We start from the raw sequence: 21,194 nt of genomic DNA on the forward strand, positions 1-21,194 counted from the left end.
TTACAGTGATGTTGGTGTTTACTGGCATTTAATTAAACCAAACTTACACAGAACGACATACTGGTATACAAATAACCACACAAATTAAACACACACACACACACACACACACACACAGAGAGAGAGAGAGAGAGAGAGAGAGAGAGAGAGAGAGAGAGAGAGAGAGAGAGAGAGAGAGAGAGAGAGAAAACAGTCCTAATGCTCGCATAACACACAAGAATACCTGCACGCACTGAAGCATAACCTGGATACACAAATACATACACACTGTACCACGCCAGCCAATCCTCGCCGGTACCAACACGCCCCTCGGGACATTTACCTCCGGGTGACGTTCGGGCAGAAACACGTAAAACACACAAAAAAAAAAAAAATCGAAGCTGCAGAGAAAAAAAAAAAAAGGAAAAAAAAAGTTTGCCTTGTATGAAAATCCTCGCTCAGATACAGTTGTGTTGTACTGTTGTGGATGCGAGTACCCTTGTTTTTTTCTTCTTTATTGTGCGATTCTCTCTCTCTCTCTCTCTCTCTCTCTCTCTCTCTCTCTCTCTCTCTCTCTCTCTCTCTCTCTCCCTCTGTCTTTATCTCTGAATTTAAGTATGGATATCTCTGTGTGTGTGCGCGTGTGTGTGTGTGTGTGTGTGTGTGTGTGTGTGTGTGTGTGTGTGTGTGCATGATTACGTGAAAAGGTCGCTATGCATTCCGAGACCAACAATATAAAAGAGGAGGGCGCTGATGGCACGATTGGCTTCTGACTTTACCTGTGAGGGAGTGTTGTGTGACGCCCCTTCCCTGCCTCCACACACACAAAACACACACTAGAAGACGATTTCAGCAGGGACAGAAAAGGCCGCGATGCACACTAGAAAACTAGAGATTTATGCGTTATTTTTTGTCTTTCCTGAAGAAATGATTTAGTGAGGCACGGCTGATGAGGCAGGATGGGTGAGGCAGGGCTGGTGAAGCAGGCTGGTGAGGCAGGCTGGTGAGGCAGGCTGGTGAGTCAGGCTTGTGAGGCAGTGTTGGTGAGTAAGGCTAGTGAGGCAGGGTTGGTAAGGCAGGGTTGGTGAGGCAGGGTTGGTGAGTCTGGGTTGGTGAGCCATGATTTGGTGAGGCAGGGTAGGTGAGGCAGGATCAGTGAAGCAGGGTTCGTGAGGCAGGGTTGGTGAGACAGGATTGGTGAGGCAGGGTTGGTGGGCCATGATTTGGTGAGACAGGGTTGGTGAGGCAGGCTGGTGAGGAAGGGTTGGTGAGGCAGGGTTGGTGAGACAGAGTTGGTGAGGCAGGGTTGGTGAGGCAGGGTTGGTGAGCCATGATTTCATGAGACAGGGTTGGTGAGGCAGGCTGGTGAGGAAGGGTTGGTGAAGCAGGGTTGGTGAGGCAGGGTTGGTGAGACAGGGTTGGTGAGGCAGGGTTGGTGAGCCATGATTTGATGAGGTAGGGTTGGTGAGGCAGGCTGGTGATGCAGGGTTGGTGAGGCAGGGTTGGTAAGTTAGGGCTGGTGAGGCAGGGTTGGTGAGCCATAATTTGGTGAGGCAGGATCCGTGAGGCAGGGATGGTGAGGCAGGGTTGGTGAGTCAGAGTTGGTGAGGCAGGGTTGGTGGGGCAGGGTTGGTGAAGCAGGGTTGGTAAGGCAGGCTGGTGAGGCAGAAGTGGTGAGGCAGGCTGGAGAGGCAGAGTTGGTGAGGCAGGGTTGGTGAGGGAGGGTTGGTGAGGCAGGGTTGGTGAGGCAAACTGGTGAGGCAGGGTTGGTAAAGCAGGGTTGGTGAGGCAGGATTAGTGAGGCAGGCTGGTGAAGCAGGGTTGGTGAGACAGGGTTAGTGAGGCAGGCTGGTGAGGCAGGGTTGGTGAGGCAGGGTTGGTGAGACACGGTTGGTGAGGTAGGCTGGTGAAGCAGTGTTGGTGAGGCAGGGTTGGTGAGACACGGTTGGTGAGGCAGGCTGGTGAGGCAGGATTGGTGAAGCAGGGTTGCTGAGGCAGGGTTGGTGAGGCAAGGTTGGTGAGACATGGTTGGTGAGGCAAGCTGGTGAGGCAGAATTGGTAATGCAGGGTTGCTGAAGCAGGGTTAGTGAGGCAGGCTGGTGAGGCAGGGTTGGTGAGGCACGATTGGTGAGGCAGGGTTGGTGAGCCACGATTTGGTGAGGCAAGCTTGGTGAGGCACGATTTGGTGAGGAAGGGTTGGTGAGGCAGGGTTGGTGAGTCACGATTTGATGAGGCAGGGATAGTGAGTCACGATTTGGTGAAGCAGGGTTGATGAGGCAAGGTTGGTGAGGCAGGCTGGTGTGCCATGGTTGGTGAGGCAGGGTTGGTGAGGCAGGGTTGGTGAGGCAGGATGTTCAAGCCGGCTGGTGAGGCATGGATGGTGAGGTAGGGTTGGTGAGGTAGGGTTGGTGAGGCAGGGTTGGTGAAGCAGGGTTGGTGAGGCAGAGTTGATGAGGCAGGATTGGTGAGGCAGGGTTGGTGAGAACGGGTTGGTGAGGCAGGGTTGATGAGGCAGGTTGGTGAAGCAGGATTGGTGAGTCAAGGTTGATGAGGCAGGATTGGTGAGGCAGAGTTGGTGAGGTAGGGCTGGTGAGGCAGGGTTGGTGAGGCAGGCCGGTGAGGAAAACTGGTGAGACAGGGCTGGTGAGGCAGGGTTGGTGAGGCAGGGATGGTGAGGCAAGGTTGGTGAGGCAGGTTGGTGAAACAGGGTTGGTGAGGCAGGGTTGATGAGGCAGGATTGGTGAGGCAGGGTTGGTGAGGTAGGATTGGTGAGGCAGGGTTGGTGAGGCAGGCCAATAAGGAAAACTGGTGAGGCAGGGTTGGTGAGGCAGGGTTGGTGAGGCAGAGTTGGTGAGGCAGGGTTGGTGAGGCAGAGTTGGTAAGGCAGGCTGGTGAGGTAGGGTGGTGAGACAGGGTTGGTGAGGCAGGTTTGGTGAGGCAGGCTGGTGAGGCAGGCTGGTAAGGCAGGGTTGGTGAGGCATTTTTGTGAGGCAGGGTTGGTGAGGCAGGCTGCCGAGGCTGCCTTGGTGAGGCAGGGTTGGTGAGGCAGTCTAGTGAGACAGGGTTGGTGAGGCAGGGTTAGTGAGGCATGTTTGGTGAGGCAGGCTGGTGAAGCAGGGTTGGTGAGGCAGGATTGGTGAGGCAGGATTGGTGAGGCAGGCTGGTGAGGCAGGCTGTTGAGACATGACTATATATCTTAACCTATTTGTTATTTTATTTATTTATTTATTTATTTTTTTTTTTATTTCGTAGAATGATAAGACAAAAGTCACCAATATTCGCGACTTCCCAGCTCAATAATTTAGCGCAAAGATATGACGCAGGAATGATCCACGTAAGATGTATTACTTCCGTGAAGAGAAACGTGTGATTGGTCTGTTCGCGGTAAAGGAGATTTAGAGTTATGGGTGCCAGTTACCGCTACAATTTAACTTATAATTTAGCATCACGCCAAATTATCAGTAATCTTTCCACTAACCTTCCTCCTCTCCTAGTACTGCTTCAGTGAATATGTTTTTCGATTTTTTTTTTTTTTTTTTCTATGTATTCAAATGTTCAATCATACCGGCATACATATACTGTGCTTAGAAACATTATATTTTGTGAAGGCAGACCAGTACAGCCATTAGAAGACATGTCCCCTGGTAGTCATATCAAGAAGAAGGGAGTGACCTAATAATACACGTAAGGACTCTCTACAAAGGACTACAGCAAGTAGGAAGGTTGAAATGTAACGAGGAGATTAAGAAGAGTACACCAAAAACAAGGAACGAATGAGTGGAAACGAGTAGGAAATAAAAGAAAAAACACAAACACATAACCGCCTCCCTCCACATCACACACACACACACACACACACACACACACACACACACAAACGAGGTTCCCAGCCAACAGGGAGCTTTTTACCAACAGTCCACCCAACAACTCACTAACCAGCCCTCCTCTTCCCCTCCCAACACACAGACACACACACACACACACACACACAGACACTGCTGCCTTTAGCACTGGCGTCTTGCACATTGTTTCAAGCTTCCCAGAGCATATTGTAAAACCTAAGGAGAGAACTTTTTGAAATTAAAGAAATGATTATAGTCTCCTTTCTCTCTCTCTCTCTCTCTCTCTCTCTCTCTCTCTCTCTCTCTCTCTCTCTCTCTCTCTCTCTCTCTCTCTCTCTCTCTCTCGTTTAAACGTGAGAGGTTTGATTTGAAATATTTACCATGTACTTTGCAGACAAGACAGACAAGCAGATAGACACAGACAAATGACTGACTGACTGAATGAATGAATGGATGAGCGATCGGCCAGCTGACAGACAGACAGGCTGACAAACAAAACAGGGAAAGAAAGAGTAAAGAGTAGAGAATGGGAAGAGTCACTACAGTGTACACAGAGAGGCCCTCATGACAAAAAACACAGCTGAGTATCACTGCATAAGGTGTGTTTTGCCTCAAGCCTCGCCAGGCCAGGTACGGGTCACGCTGCCCCGCCTTATCTCGCCCATGCGCCGCCTCGCCTCACCCACAGAAAGGCAGCCCCACTCCTCTTTTTTATCCCTACATATTTTCCACCACCACTTCTCCCCCTCAAAGGTTTCTTATCTCCAGATGGCATCAGAGAACCGACACCTAGCGGCCCCGAGGAGGAGCAAGAGGCCGTGTAATTGTAGGAGTATAAAAAAGGTACGTATATCTATGTCTACGTGTCTGCTTTAATGTGGCGCCTTCCGTCACCTACGTACATCAGTCATCACTGTGTTACTTGGCCCTCCCTACTGTTCCTCTCTCTGTCTCTCAGTCCGAGTCCAAAGAGTGCTATGTGAATGTTTTATCTCACCGCCTTTCGTCACCAACATCATTTCCCATCACTCTCTTCCCCCATCACTGCCTTCCTCTTCTCTCCCTGTAGTGTTTCTCTCTCAGTCTCACCCTATTATTCCTCTCTCTGCCTCTTAGCTAAAGGTGGGTTTACACGGCGCAATTCTTGGCTGGTTTTAGCAAGGAATGTGAACACAGGAGCGAAATGCAGCCGGTCGCAGCTGAATTGCCAGCCGATCCGCGGAACCACTCTGTCAGTCTAGATTCAGGCGCATTCCTGCAAGGGACGTCAATTTTCCTTGGTCAAATTAAAACAGCTATTAACCTCATTTTACTTCACCTCCATCACTCATCACTGCTTCCCTCCTTCCCTCCCTAGTTTTCCCATCTCCCTACTGTACCTAATTTACCATTCTTCATTCATATTCTTCCCTGCTTTGTATGCCTCACTGCTCCACTCCTCAGCTCGGCCTCTCCCAGCCCTCGCCGCCCGCCTTTCTCTCTTCACTATTCACGGTGCGGCAGGGAAAACATCCTCAGCCATAAGTGATCTTGAGCCGCACCGCCACACCGCCCTCTGACCCTGCCTCTCCTTCAGGTGAGGGGGAAATATGTTCTCTAGGATGTGGAGTAAAATTTGTGTTAATGTGTCCTTTTGTATACCTATGGAGGTTGATGATGATGATAATCATGATGATGATGAAAATGATAATCATGATCGTGATGATGCTGATGATGATGATGAAAAGCAGGAGGAAGAAGAGGAGGAGGAAGAGGAGGAGGAGGAAGAGGATACTGATTAGTAATTGAAAGAATGACGGATTGATTAAAATGCAATAACATTAATAACAACAAATATTTTCTCAAAGATAAGGAATAAAAACAAGTTAGCTAATTAATAACAGGAAGGGTGACGTTAAGCGGCAGTACACCAGTTGATTAAAACAATACCATTTCAGTAACAACAAATTCCCTCCCCCCTCTAAAAAATCTCACTAAGTTAATAAAAATAAGTAATTTGTTATTACGTGTGTGTGTCTTATGTTATGATTCCTTCACAATCAGGAGTCAGATGCTCAATGATTAGCTTTTTATTGATTTTGTTATTAGTGGGTGTTTCTTGTGATTGAAATGTTAAACTGTATTCTCATCAATTCATGCGCTACTAATCAACGTTATCCTGTCTGCTATTAAAATGTTAGGTTCTTTTTTACCTTGTTAACGTTTTAGAGATCGTAGTAGGTGTCACTGAAACGTCATTGTGTTTTAATCAGCTGATACACTGCTACTAAACATTATCCTTCAAGACATTAGTAATTTTCCTCCTCCTCCTCCTCCTCCTCCTCCTCCTCCTCCTCCTCCTCCTCCTCCTCATCATCATCATCATCATCATCATCGTCAGCCTCTCTGAGTATAGAGCAGGACAAAAGCTTCCCTCAGCCTTCTCCTCTCCTCTTTGTCGGCTGACTACACTTTTTTTTTCTCTCGATCTTTGTATTACAGTCACCCAGTGTAAAAGAGTTCCGGGTCTTGTCTTGAGGGAGCACTTCCACAGTATATGGGGAAAAATGGAGATATTTCCTTCCTATCACTATTAACGTGAACAAGAATCATGTACTTACTCTTAGTAGCGGCGGTGGTGGCGGTGGCAGCGTTAGTGGAACTCAAGCATCGAATTATTATCACACCTATAGTTTTTTTTCTAACGATCAATAATCATTCGCCATAGTTTCACCACTACAACACGCTTAGTGATCAGACTGTATGCGCTGCACCAATACACAGTCTTGGTAACACAACGCAGATGTTCAGCACAAGAGACTTCCTGGCCAGGGTCACAGTTACCGTGGCTCCTCTCCCTCACGTGTGTTGAGAGCACTCGCCAGCCTCCTCCTCCACGATGTCTCTTGTTAAAAGAGACTGCATAACCGCTACAGTCCTGCACCACACAGTTCACTCCCGAGACTCGGCATCTTCTACTCAGTCCTGGCTGATCATCCACTCTCCCAAACACCTGCGTTATCCGGAATTCCGCGGCCAGGACAAAACTCACCTCTTGCGGCAGATCACTGTCCACGAGAGCAGAGGCCCACTGCGTCACGGCGTCTTTTCGTCCCAACTCGTGTACTTGGCGCTGGCTTGTTCTCTAAATACATAGAGGCGGCGGCGTGATATCTGTCCAAGAAATTGTATTCACACGAATGTATTATCATTTTACATACTAACATAGTTTTTATTTTTTTGTTCATATGGAAATAAGAGTTATGCTGTAAATAAAGGAGATGTGGACGTTGACAGAGATGAGCATGAACAGTGAGTGACGCAGTGAAGCAGCTCGAGCGTTTCACTCGTCATTACAAAGCTGTGAATAGTTAACATGACCCACAAAACAAAGATTGTGACACAGGGACATTGCTGTTTACAGTGAGACACAGTGAGATGGAGGGAAGGAACTACGGTAGAACTGCAAAGGATGGGAGTCACAGAGGATTATGCAATTGACAGAAACAGCTGCAAGAGACTCGTACATGGAGCCAACCCCTCACTCTAGGAAACGGCGATAGGAGAAGCATTATTGTTATCTGATGCGCAAGACTCATCACTATAAAAGAAGAATAAACTGCAGAAGACGTGTACATTTGTAAAACTATATATAGTAAACTACATACGTACATTTACGCCACACATAATCATATCAGCTAGCCTCGTCCCTTGAGTCTCGCGCTGCCAAGATGATTCGTCTCAGGATTCAGTTCCAAGTATCGTCTATCTGCGACGTCACAAGAGGTTGAGGAAGGTCAGGCGAGCGAGGGATGGATAGGTAGTGGTTGTGAGATGGCTAGGACAGAGTAAAGAGTAACAATAATAGGGAATAAGGCAGGGGAGGAGGGAAAGGGATGACTAGGCAGGAGGATGACAGGTTGGGTGTGGCGACAGGTAGGTGGGGATGGGAAACTGGAAAAATGAAGTGGTTGGGTGCAGGAAGAGGCCAGTACGAGTGTGGGGAAGAATTATTGTACGGCTTGTGTGTGTGTAAATCAAATTAATCAAATCTAACATGAGTTTGTATATTACTTTGTTTCATTATGCTTTATATGATCACCAGAGACCTTCACCTGTTAATATTTCACAATTGTGTGGTGGAGCTTTACTACTGGAGGCGTGAAGAGTTCAACCTCCTCACTACTCACAACAATTAAATATACCTTGACTTTTATGCCACACTCTATGTTACCTTATATAAACACTGCTATTTTCTCCCTCTTAATACTTTGTTAGGTAAGTGTGTGATGGAGATTCGTCAGTGGAGGCGTAGAATGGTTAAGCTCCACACCACTCCCAGAAATTAAATCTAACATGACTTTTTGCACATTTTTTTTACGTTCTAATATGTTTATAAAATCTCTAGACTTTATTTTTCTCTCAGTAGTTCATGTTAGGTAAGTGAAAGGCGGGCATTCACTAGTAGGGGAAATTTCTCAACCACTTCATATATTACAGTACTTTTTGAAGCAACGTTAATAAATTCACAACACACTTGACTTTTCCTGACTGGTTCCTATCAATATAAGTTAAAGTAAGGAAGAAATTCAATTGTGAAAGGAGCTTCCTCAGTCGCCTCAACACTGCACGGTTGTCAATATACACCACTTTTATTCTTAAACATTATTTTCTGAAAGTTAATTCACTCACAAGACGACTGATATGTTTTTTTCTCCCTATTTCACATAAATACAAAGTAAGATGAAAATCCACTTTACATAATGAAATTTAACAAGCATTACTCTTTTTATACAGTATTCTCTGCTATGGCAATAAATCTAAATTAGCTCTCTCTTATTCTCTCTCTTATTCTCTCTCTTTTTCTGGCGTCTCCGCCAGTTTTTCTCACCCCCCCAGCTGCTAACTCTGTACAAGGGCCTTATCCGTCCATGTATGGAGTATGCTTCACATGTCTGGGGGGGTTCCACTCATACTGCTCTTCTAGACAGGGTGGAATCAAAAGCTTTTCGTCTCATCAACTCCTCTCTTCTAACTGACTGTCTTCAGCCTCTCTCTCACCGCCGCAATGTTACATATCTAGCTGTCTTCTACCGCTGTTTTCATGCTAACTGCTCTTCTGATCTTGCTAACAGCATACCTCCCCTCCTTCCGCGGCCTCGCTGCACAAGACTTTCTTCTTTTTCTCACCCGTATTCTGTCCACCTCTCTAACACAAGAGTTAACCAGAATTCTCAATCATTCATCCTTTTCTCTGGCAAACTCTGAAACTCCCTGCCTGCTTCTGTATTTCCACCTTCCTATGACTTGAATTCCTTCAAGAGAAAGGTTTCATGACACTTATTCATCAATTTTTGACCACTGCTTTGACCCTTTTGTGGGACTGGCATTTCAGTGGGCATTTTTTTATTAGATTTTTGTTGCCCTTGGCCAGTGTCCTTCCTACATAAAAAAAAAAAAAACTATCTTCGGCCTCTCTCACAGTTGCAATGTTGCATCTCTAGCTGTTTTGTACCGATATTTTCATGCTAACTGCTCTTCTGATCTGAGGGAGGTTTCAAGACACTTATTTATCAATTTTTGATTACTGCTATATGACCCTATATATATATATATATATATATATATATATATATATATATATATATATATATATATATATATATATATATATATATATATATATATATGTATGATGATCGCGGTAAAAATTTTGACATTCTAAAAAAAAAAAAACAGAAAATGAAAATAGCTAAAAATAAAGGAGGTTATGGATGAAAAATAACATTACACAAAAAAAAAAGCAGATGAAAACAACACAAAATATGAAAAAAATATAAATAAAAACAACACAAAAAGAGGTGTAATGTGGAAAGAAACAGGAAAGTTATCAAGGAAAAGTGCACAAAATATGAAAGTTACTGATCAAATTAGTGCAAAAGGTGAAAAATTTTGAATGGAAATAACCCGCACAGTAAAGATATACAAAACAATATCACCAACCACCTATGGAAAACAAAAAAAAAAAAAAACGGCCAGAATACTTGGCCTTTGGAAGGAAAGTAGCCCAAAACAGTAAAATTATAGAAAAAAAAACAAATCTTCTAAAGCATTAACATCATGGAATAAAGTCTGACAAAATGTTTAGTGTAGTGAGGAATAATTGCGTAGATAGCGAAATCATGAAAAGAAACAGTCTAGAATAGTGAGGTTCTGGAAAGTAATCCAAACCTGCTTCGTTAAAAGATACCTGCAAAATATTCTCAAAAAAAAAAAAAAAAAAAAAAAAAAAACGAAAATAAAGTAAAAAAAATAATTTTCTTTTCTTTTCATTTCGTCTACGTAGTACTGCAATATTTTCTTTATTTTTTTTCATAATTCTCACTTTTTTTTTTATTTTTAATTGAATTAACATTATTGGTTTCATGCATTTTTATGACGTGTGTGTGTGTGTGTGTGTGTGTGTGTGTGTGTGTGTGTGTGTGTGTGTGTGTGTGTGTGTGTGTGTGTGTGTGTGTGTTTTGCTACATACTCGTATTTTTACATACATCTATTTTTTTTATTATTATTATTATTTTTTTTTTACAGCTGCTGGAAACATCTACGTACATTTATTTTATTCTTTAACACTACGATCATTAAATCTGTGCATTACCTTCCTTTGCATTCACTCTTAATTATCGTTTCGGCAGGTGTCTACTGCCTCCTGGAGGAGGCAGTAGACACCTGCTGAAACGATAATTACTCCCAGTGAGGTCTAATGCACTGTTCAGTGGGTGCTGTGAACTTATCATTAGAGCCAGCTGTGACCTCACTGAACGTTTCCCTTTGTGTCTCACAACACAAGGGGGCAGTCACAGCCTGCCATCTAAAGACAACTCTCTTCCTCCACAAAAAACTACAAGCACCTAATAACACACACACCCTTCACTCAAAAATTTTAAAATCATGGCGACTCCTACACCAGCTTTGGAGTCCCCATCTGGGGAGAGGACCATAAATGTCCCCAGGTCGGACTGCCTATCCGTCGACGACCCTAAGTGTCTTGACACCCCCCTCAACTTTTTCTTCATTAACTTCTGCAACATTCGCGGTCTAAGATCTAATTTTCAATCTGTAGAACAATCTTCTAAACCTCATCTTTTCCTCACTGAAACTCAGGTGTCTGAGGCAACTGACAGTAGCCCCTTTTCTGTTCCCTCCTACTTTCTCTATCCTCATTTTCGATCCAAAGCTGGATGCTGCGTTTATGTGCGCAATGACTTAACCTGCTCTCGTGCCCACGCTCTTGAATCTTCCGAGTTTTCCACCATCTGGCTACAACTACAGAGTCATTCTCATACTAAATTTATCTGTGCTGTATACCTCTCCCCTAACTCCTCTGACTATAAGAAATTCTTTGACTACTTAACTTCCAAAGTGGAGCACATTCTGACCCTCTTCCCTTTCGCAGAGATCTCCATTCTTGGAGACTTCAATGTTCACCACCAGCTTTGGCTTTCCTCTCCCTTCACAGACCATCCTGGTGAACTAGCCTACAACTTAGCTATCCTCCATGACCTAGAGCAATTGGTGCAACACCCTACTCGTATTCCTGACCGTCTTGGAGATACGCCCAACATTCTTGACCTTTTCCTGACCTCTAATCCTTCTGCTTATGCTGTCACCCTTTCTTCTCCGTTGGGCTCCTCCGATCACAATCTCATATCTTTATCTTATCCTATCACTCCAATCCCTCCTCAGGATCCCCCTAAGCGAAGGTGCCTCTGGCGTTTTGCCTCTGCTAGTTGGGGGGACCTGAGGAGGTATTTTGCTGATTTTCCTTGGAATGACTACTGCTTCCGTGTCAGAGACCCGTCTTTGTGTGCTGAGCGCATAACAGAGGTGATAGTGTCTGGCATGGAGGCGTACATTCCTCACTCTTTTTCTCGTCCTAAACCTTCTAAACCTTGGTTTAACACAGCTTGTTCTCGTGCTATACATGATAGAGAGGTGGCCCACAAAAGGTACTTAAGTCTTCCATCACCAGAATCTCATGCACTTTATTTTTCTGCCCGGAACCATGCCAAGTCTGTTCTCCAACTAGCCAAAAACTCCTTCATTAACAGAAAATGTCAAAACCTTTCAAGATCTAACTCCCCTCGTGATTTCTGGCATCTAGCCAAAAATATCTCCAATAACTTTGCTTTTTCTTCTTTCCCTCCTCTACTTCAACCAGATGGAACCACTGCTATCACATCTATTTCTAAAGCTGAACTCTTTGCTCAAACCTTTGCTAAAAACGCTACCTTGGACGATTCTGGGCTTGTTCCTCCCTCTCCTCCACCCTCTGACTACTTCATGCCACGTATTAAAATTCTTCGTAATGATGTTTTCAATGCCCTCGCTGGCCTAAACCCTCGGAAGGCTTATGAACCTGATGGGGTCCCTCCTATTGTTCTCCGAAACTGTGCCTCCGTGCTTGCACCTTGCCTAGTCAAACTCTTTCAGCTCTGTCTGTCAACATCTACCTTTCCTTCTTGCTGGAAGTTTGCCTACATTCAACCTGTTCCTAAAAAGGGTGACCGTTGTAATCCCTCAAACTACCGTCCTATTGCTTTAATTTCCTGCTTATCTAAAGTTTTTGAATTTATCCTCAACAGGAAGATTCTTAAACATCTATCACTTCACAACCTTCTAACTGATCGCCAGTATGGGTTCCGTCAAGGCCGCTCTACTGGTTATCTTCTGGATTTCCTTACTGAGTCTTGGTCATCCTCTTTTAGAGACTTTGGTGAAACTTTTGCTGTTGCCTTGGACATATCAAAAGCCTTTGATAGAGTCTGGCACAAAGCTTTGATTTCCAAACTACCCTCCTACGGTTTCTATCCTTCTCTCTGTAACTTCATCTCAAGTTTCCTTTCTGACCGTTCTATTGCTGCTGTGGTAGACGGTCACTGTTCTTCTCCCAAATCTATTAACAGTGGTGTTCCTCAGGGTTCTGTCCTGTCACCCACTCTCTTCTTATTATTCATTAATGATCTTCTAAACCAAACTTCTTGTCCTATCCACTCCTATGCTGATGATACCACCCTGCACTTTTCCACGTCTTTTCATAGACGTCCAACCCTTCAGGAGGTAAACATATCACGCAGGGAAGCCACAGAACGCTTGACTTCTGATCTTTCTAAAATTTCTGATTGGGGCAGAGCAAACTTGGTATTGTTCAATGCCTCAAAAACTCAATTCCTCCCTCTATCAACTCGACACAACCTTCCAGACAACTATCCCCTCTTCTTCAATGACACTCAACTGTCCCCCTCTTCTACACTGAACATCCTCGGTCTGGCCTTTACTTATAATCTGAACTGGAAACTTCACATCTCATCTCTAGCTAAAACAGCTTCTATGAAGTTAGGTGTTCTGAGACGTCTCCGCCAGTTTTTCTCACCCCCCTAGCTGCTAACTCTGTACAAGGGCCTAATCCGTCCATGTATGAAGTATGCTTCACATGTCTGGGGGGGATTCATACTGCTCTTCTAGACAGGGTGGAATCAAAAGCTTTTCGTCTCATCAACTCCTCTCCTCTAACTGACTGTCTTCAGCCTCTCTCTCACCGCCGCAATGTTGCATATCTAGCTGTCTTTTACCGCTATTTTCATGCTAACTGCTTTTCTGATCTTGCTAACTGCATGCCTCCCCTCCTTCCGCGGCCTCGCTGCAACAAGACTTTCTTCTTTCTCTCACCCCTATTCTGTCCACCTCTCTAACGCAAGAGTTAACCAGTATTCTCAATCATTCATCCCTTTCTCTGGTAAACTCTGGAACTCCCTGCTTGCTTCTGTATTTCCACCTTCCTATGACTTGAATTCCTTCAAGAGGGAGGTTTCAAGACACTTATCCACCAATTTTTGACCACTGCTTTGACCCTTTTGTGGGACTGGCATTTCAGTGGGCATTTTTTTTTATTAGATTTTTGTTGCCCTTGGCCAGTGTCCTTCCTACATAAAAAAAAAATAAAAGACACACAAATATACACACACAAACACACAGCAAATGTATCTGCTGAACACCACAAACATGGAGCAAATGAGAGAGAGAGAGAGAGAGAGAGAGAGAGAGAGAGAGAGAGAGAGAGAGAGAGAGAGAGAGAGAGAGAGAGATTGGATGAATAATTTGAATACACAAAATGAAGAAACAAGAGGTGTGGTGGTCCATTAACCAAGCTCTGCCACACGCGCCAACCAGTGCCCGCGTGGTGACGAGCGTTGCACAAATCATGATTCATAAATTGCTGCCCCCATCTAACAAGCCTATAATTAGCCACACTTTGAGCAGGTACTCCATACACACTCTCTCTCTCTCTCTCTCTCTCTCTCTCTCTCTCTCTCTCTCTCTCTCTCTCTCTCTCTCTCTCATTTGCTCCATGTTTGTGGTGTTCAGCAGATACATTTGACGAGCGCTTCTTCTTGTCCTGGTGCACATCAACCGCCACTGAAATGTTCACCGTCATGCGATCACAAGTTTCCTGCCGCCGAGTGTGGGGATGGCGGGATGGTGGATGGGGATGGGGATGAGGGGATTATAATACCTGGGGGCTGTTGGCATGGCCTGCTGTTATTCAAAGTTAATATGTAGTGCTTCAAGTGATTATAATGCAGTGTGTGTGTGTGTGTGTGTGTGTGTGTGTGTGTGTGTGTGTGTGTGTGTGTGTGTGTGTGTGTGTGTGTGTGCAGCAGATATTTTTTTTAAGTTTTGCAATGTTTCAGTGTTCGTTTTTTTTACTATATTCCCTCGCAAAAATGATTAACAAATATTTCAGAAATCACCAGAAGACAACTCGTGACGCTCTGATTAATAATAATAATAAAAATAATAAAAATAATAATAATAATAATAATAATAATAATAATAATAATAAATCAAATTAACTAAAGACGGAGGACGAGAACTTGACTGGATCGAAGCGTATAAAGCCTCGAAGACTCGGATGAAGCAATGCCAAGTGTACTGCCTCCCTCAGTTGTGCTCTGGACGTGTCAAGGCGGGGAGTCATTAAGCGTGTGTACTGCGGCGTCCTTTGCAGTGTTGCTCTGTTACAATGTAAGTATTAATGTTACGATATGCACACACTTTTTTGCAGCATTACTTTAACTGGGGTAAATTCCAAGTATCATCAGTGTCAGACAGTTTAGAGGGGGTTATGGAAATTCTGCAACTTAAGTCGGTATATTATTGGCTGGGATAAATATACGTCAAATCCGCTTAGTGTTTGGTGACGAAACTTACGTAATGCAGCAGGTGAGGTGACCTTCTGTCGGTGTTCGTATTTTCTAGGAGAGAATCTGACTGCAGTTTGAAGGTTATTGCTCGTGGTTAACGTAACAAAACACAGAAAGGAATTACGTAAGGTCTGGTTAATAATTCTCTTAACATTAATACAATGCATGAGGTGAGCTAGTGATGCTGGTGATACTGGGGAGTGTTTCATATGGCTGCAGGAACGCTACTGCGGGGGAATTGAAGGAACTGTCTCTTGTGGGAAGTAGTACGTGAGGTCTTGTTAGTAATACCTTGATCAGTAATACAATGGGCGAGGTGAGCTGTTAGTGATAATACTTGGAGAGTGTTTGGTAAGGCTGCAGGGAGGCTACCCAACAGGGTTAAGGTAAGAGACCGTTGGGAGGAAGTACTTAGGTCTGGTTAGTAATCCTTTGATCTGTAATACAATGGGTGAGTTTCCTTGTGATGTTGGTCATACTGGAAGTGTCCGCAAGAGGTTGTTACGCGGGGTTAGTGTAATGACCCATAGTGGAAATTACGTGAGGTCTGTATGGGAAGATCGTTACTATTATTTCTTCTTCTACTTAGTGAATTTTGTTTCCTGTTTAAGTAAGTAACTTAACGAGCGTTATCTTAACGTGATCAAACCAACGTGTGCTACCTTAATCCAGCATGATTGTTCTAGCAGTGACGGTATATGATAGCAAACAATAGCTGACCCAACCCAATACTTTGCCTGGAACCTCTGACAACAGTCATTCTCATCCCAACACCTTTAGCTTATTTTATTTCTCCACATTAGTGAGGTGAACAGGCAACGAGTGACGAGGTAATTCCTTCTCCCTCACCTCATTTTACCTTCCTCCTACTCCACTTCCATCGTCTCCCCTTCCCATTGCCTCCTCCTTCCATACTCCATTTCCATCGTCTCCTCGTCCCATTCCTTCCCGCTAACTACTACTTCCGTCCTTCACTTTCTGTTCCTCTTCTACAGCCTCCTTCATGTCTCTCCTCATCTTTCTCACCTCTTTTTCTCCTTCACCACTTCTTCATCGCCTCCCCATCCTCCCTATTAACTCCACCTTCTCCCTCCTTTACCTCCTGCTCCTCATTTCTCACATCCGCATCACATTCCTACTTTTTTCTTCTCCTCCCCCTCTCCTTCTCTCCTGCTTTCACTCTGTTCCTCTCCCAAGCTATTCCATCTCACGTGTTCCCCTTTCACCACTCGCCAACATTCTCTTCCCTTCTGCTTCCGTACCTTCTCCATCCCATTGTTTCTCTCCAGATTTCCTTCCATTACTCCCCTATCTCTTCCCCCTTTATTACTCTTCTCTTCCGCTGCTTCACACACACACACACACACATATATATATATATATATATATATATATATATATATATATATATATATATATATATATATATATATATATATATATATATATATATATATTACGCTCAATGTGGATAATTCCCTAACGTGAACATTAGGCAAGCAATTTGCACAATGTTTACAAATTGTCAGCATTAGGCAAAACATGCCTGATCAAGTTAGCTTAGATTATTTAAATGCAACTCGTGCAGATCATGAAAAATTTTCTAGCTTTTTTAGGCAGTTATATTCACATCAGGAAAAATTGAGCTGCATAATGTTAACATCAGGCCAAATGCCAATGCCACTTATATTTCCTTATCTCAATCTCCTTCGCTCCTCAGGCCACTGTCATATGGTAATGTCACTTGTATTTCCATATCTCACTCTCCTTCTTCCCTTCTCAAGCCACTGTCAAGTTTTAATACCACGTGTATTTCCATATATAGACCCCTTCTTACCTTCTCAGGCCACAATCATGTGCTAATGTTACCATTACTTTCACATTTCAGTGTACTACTTCTTGTGACCTCTGGCTTCGTTGGTGTTTATGTTGCAGGTTGTGTACTGGAGAAAAGGCGCTCATAGGTCCGGGTTACGAAACTTTATGGGGCTTAAAAAGTTGTTAACATCTCAGCGACCTAAGAAGTTCATAAGTATTCAGTGAATCACTTTTACAATAGATACGAATTTCTTAGGGACTTAAGAAATTGGTAACTCTTTCTTGAATCAGCCCCAGGTGGAGTGGCTCAGTGTCGGCGCCATTCTGCATGCACAGTGGAATTAGCGAGGGATCCGTGCTGACCCCGCACCTGTTCAGCCTATGCGAGGACCAACTCAACGTAATGCTGAACACTCTCGTGTGGGCTGTCATATTGCAAATGAGGCACCAAATAATTTTTCATGTGCGGATGACCTGACCTTGGTTTACCCGAGTGCAGCGGCGCTAAATGGCTTGCAGCGAATCTGTGAGGAATTTGCTAGTAAGCACTACATTAAATTTAGCACGGCTAAATCCGCGTATATGTGTATTCCACTGAAGCGCGCGCCGCCGCTGGCACCTCCGGTCATGTGTCTGGGCGCACCAATCTGGAATACGTGCGAGAGTTGTCATGCCTGGCCACATCATCACAGCTGATTGCATGGTGATGAGCACATTAGGAAGGAAACAAGGAATCTTGGTGCACGTAGGAATGTCCTCGTGAGAAATTTAAAATTTCGTAATAACGATGTTAAACGCCAGTTGTTCAGCAGTTATTGTTATTATATTTATTGTACTTCATTGTGGCAACATTTCAAAATGGCGACGATGCAACGCTTGCCCGTAACGTGTAATAACACTCTACGAAGACTCACGGACCACCTGCCATTCTGTGGTGCCTTTATATTGTGCGTGGCGGGGGGCGTCAATTCCTTCCCGGAGGTGCGACGGGCGGCGGCGTACAGCGCCGTGCGTAGGGTGGGGCGCTCCACTAATGTGATGGTGTGCACTATCCACTCGGGCACACGGCGGCAGTGGGCGACACAACTGTACCCGCACTGGTCAGTGTTTGTGGTTCACCGCACGTTCATCTTGCTTCACTACTACACATCTTTGGTGTTCGCTTTGCATGCACTTGTTACGAGTCTTTCTTCTGAACTGCTCTTATTGTTTTATGGCTTCATTCCTTTGACTCACTAATTCACTCTTACACACTTGTTTCTTCTTTAACATATTTGGTAATATGATATGGCTTCACATATACCTGAAATAATAATAATAATAATAATAATAATAATAATAATAATAATAATAATAATAATAATAATAATTATTATTATTATTATTATTATTATTATTATTATTATTATTATTATTATTATTATTATTATTATTATTACTATTATTATCATCATCATCAATATTATTGAATCAAGAGACATTTAAAAGACAACAATTTTTCAACACCACCATCCACCTTCAGGTTAAAGTCACGGTGAGGGAACATATCACCTTAAACCGCTATTACTTCACACCAGGTAACAATTATACAAAAAAAAAAAAAAAAAAAAAAAAAAAAAAAAAAAAAAAAATATATATATATATATATATATATATATATATATATATATATATATATATATATATATATATATATATATATATATATATATATATATATATATATATATATATATATATATATATATATATATATATATGTATATATATTACGTTACAAATGGAAGCAATTACATCACGAAAATTATTACGTAATTCCAAAAAACTTTTACAGAACAGCTCAATGGCGTTTTCATAAACATTTTTCGTCTCTCTCTCTCTCTCTCTCTCTCTCTCTCTCTCTCTCTCTCTCTCTCTCTCTCTTTCTCTCTCTCTCTCTCTCTCTCTCTCTCTCTCTCTCACTCTTAATACTCCTAAAAATTAATCGTCATACCCTATTTGCCCTGTTTGTGGCCTCTATGCATTGTTTTCTTAGACGGAGTTCAGAGCTAACTATAAATCCTAAATCCTTTTCGTACTCTGAGCCTACCAGAGTTTCGTTGCTTATAGTGTACCTACTGTGTGGGTTTCCTCTACCTACGCTAAGCACTTTGTATTTGTTGATATTGAACTGCATTTGCCATCTGCCCGTCCATTCGTTCATCCTATCTAAATCTGCCTGCAAGGCGATGGCATCCTATTCTGGCCTAATTAATCTACCTATCTTTGTGTCATCCGTAAATTTACAAACATCACTACTAATTTCAGTATCCAAGACATTGATACATATTAATAACAACAATGGCCCTAATACTGATCCCTGTGGCACCCCACTAATTACATGACCCCTCTCGGATTTTGAGCCGTTTATTACAACTCTCTGTCGACTGTCGCTAAGCCATGACCTTATCCAGCTCAACACCTTCCCGTCCCTCCCGTGTGCCCTAACCTTTCTCAGGAGTTTTTGATGGGGTACCTTGTCAAATACTTTACTAAAGTCCAGATATAAGATATTATAACTATCACCATTATCTACTGTCCTCGTACACTTTACTGTAAAATCTTAACAAGTTTGTCAGGCAAGACTTCCCCTTCGTGAAGCCATGCTGTGACTGATTTATCTTAGTACTCTTTGTGAGTTATCTTTTTGCACCAAAGCAGGACGGTGCTGTGTCCTTGTCAGACTACCTCTGGATACTATTGTGATAGCGCGCTTGACACCTAAGGAACATCCACAAAACGTTACTAAATGCCATCATAGCCTCGCACTGAATACCGAGAAGTAAAGTGACGGTAGTTTAAAAAGTTAGGCATGTAGAAAAACAAATTTGATGATAGAAGGAATAAGATGGCAGGTTCGTGAAGCGTGGCATACTGTTAGAGAGAGAGAGAGAGAGAGAGAGAGAGAGAGAGAGAGAGAGAGAGAGAGAGAGAGAGAGAGAGAGAGAGAGAGAGAGAGAGAGAGAGAGAGAGAGAGAGAGAGAGAGAGAGAGAGAGAGAGAGAGAGAGAGAGAGAGTGAGTGTGTACAGCGTGGTATTTCAGATTGATGTTAAGTCATGACCATGCCAAACGTTCACTCCGATCATTATATAGTTGATGCAGAATGTGAAGAATAGAAAAAAAAAAGAAAAATTAATAAATAAAAGGAAAGTAATTGTGAAAGGCAACGCTTTAAACAGTGACTCTTGCAAATCACTCCTGAACTTGCGTTGGCTCAGGCTACGTTAGGTCAGCTCAGGTTTAGGGGCGCTTCTTTGGCATGCGATCTACACAGCCAACGTGATCTACAAGAGTCAAATTCTCTTTTGGTATGCGATCCACATGTTTTATCCATTTATTACAGTTTAAATAAAACTTTTTTTCATTTACTTATATCTATTTAAAAAGTAATTACCCTTTTTATTTATACATTTATTGAAAGTTTTATACATTTATTATAAAAAAACAAACAAATTTTTAAACAAGTTTACTAATTTATCGGAGAGTGGAAGGAACATGAGGTAGAAAAGCAAGAACTAGACCGTCAGAGTTATTCTCACCGCACGCCACCAGAAATAATCAATGTATTATAGAAGAACTAGACCGTCAGAGTTATTCTCACCGCACGCCACCAGAAATAATCAATGTATTATAGAAGAACTAGACCGTCAGAGTTATTCTCACCGCACGCCACCAGAAATAATCAATGTATTATAGAAGAACTAGACCGTCAGAGTTATTCTCACCGCACGCCACCAGAAATAATCAATGTATTATAGAAGCCCAAATAATGATAAAGAATTTGATGCTTTAAATAAATAAACAAATAAATAAAAAAAAAAACGATAATTACGATGCGCATGACGAAAATAACGATGCGATTCCAGTTTCCACGATAACGATGCGATTCCACGATCCACGATAACGATGCGACTCCACGATAATGATACGAGTTTCCACGATAACGATGCGACTCCACGATAATGATACGAGTTTCCACGATAATGATGCGATTCTACGATAACGATGCGATTCCACGAAAACGATGCGATTCCACGATAACGATACGAGTTTCCACTACAATGATACGAGTTTCCACGATAATGATGCGAGTTTCCACGATAATACGAGTTTCCACGATAACGATGCGATTCCACGATAACGATACGAGTTTCCACGATAACAATACGAGTTTCCGCGATAACGATACGAGTTTCCACGATAACAATACGAGTTTCCGCAATAACGATACGAGTTTTTACGATAACGATACGATTCCACGATAACGATGCGATT

General features: G+C 43.0%; 1 protein-coding gene across 14 annotated transcripts in view; it reads left to right on the forward strand.

Moving 5' to 3' along the window:
* The first annotated feature begins 4,609 nt into the window (after positions 1–4,609).
* Positions 4,610–21,194, forward strand: part of LOC135097002 (uncharacterized) — a 47,277-nt gene continuing 30,692 nt past the window's right edge. For 8 of the 14 annotated variants that reach the window (XM_063998752.1, XM_063998762.1, XM_063998763.1 and 5 more), the window contains exon 1: positions 14,759–14,882. The gene's annotated coding sequence lies outside the window, so the exon portion shown is untranslated. Of the gene's footprint in view, positions 4,665–14,757; positions 14,883–21,194 lie in introns of those variants that run through there. The other 6 variants (XM_063998759.1, XM_063998760.1, XM_063998761.1 and 3 more) reach the window with 4 other exon arrangements.

The sequence above is a fragment of the Scylla paramamosain genome, unplaced genomic scaffold (assembly GCF_035594125.1).
Source record: "Scylla paramamosain isolate STU-SP2022 unplaced genomic scaffold, ASM3559412v1 Contig10, whole genome shotgun sequence".
Classification (NCBI taxonomy): Eukaryota; Metazoa; Arthropoda; class Malacostraca; order Decapoda; family Portunidae; genus Scylla; species Scylla paramamosain.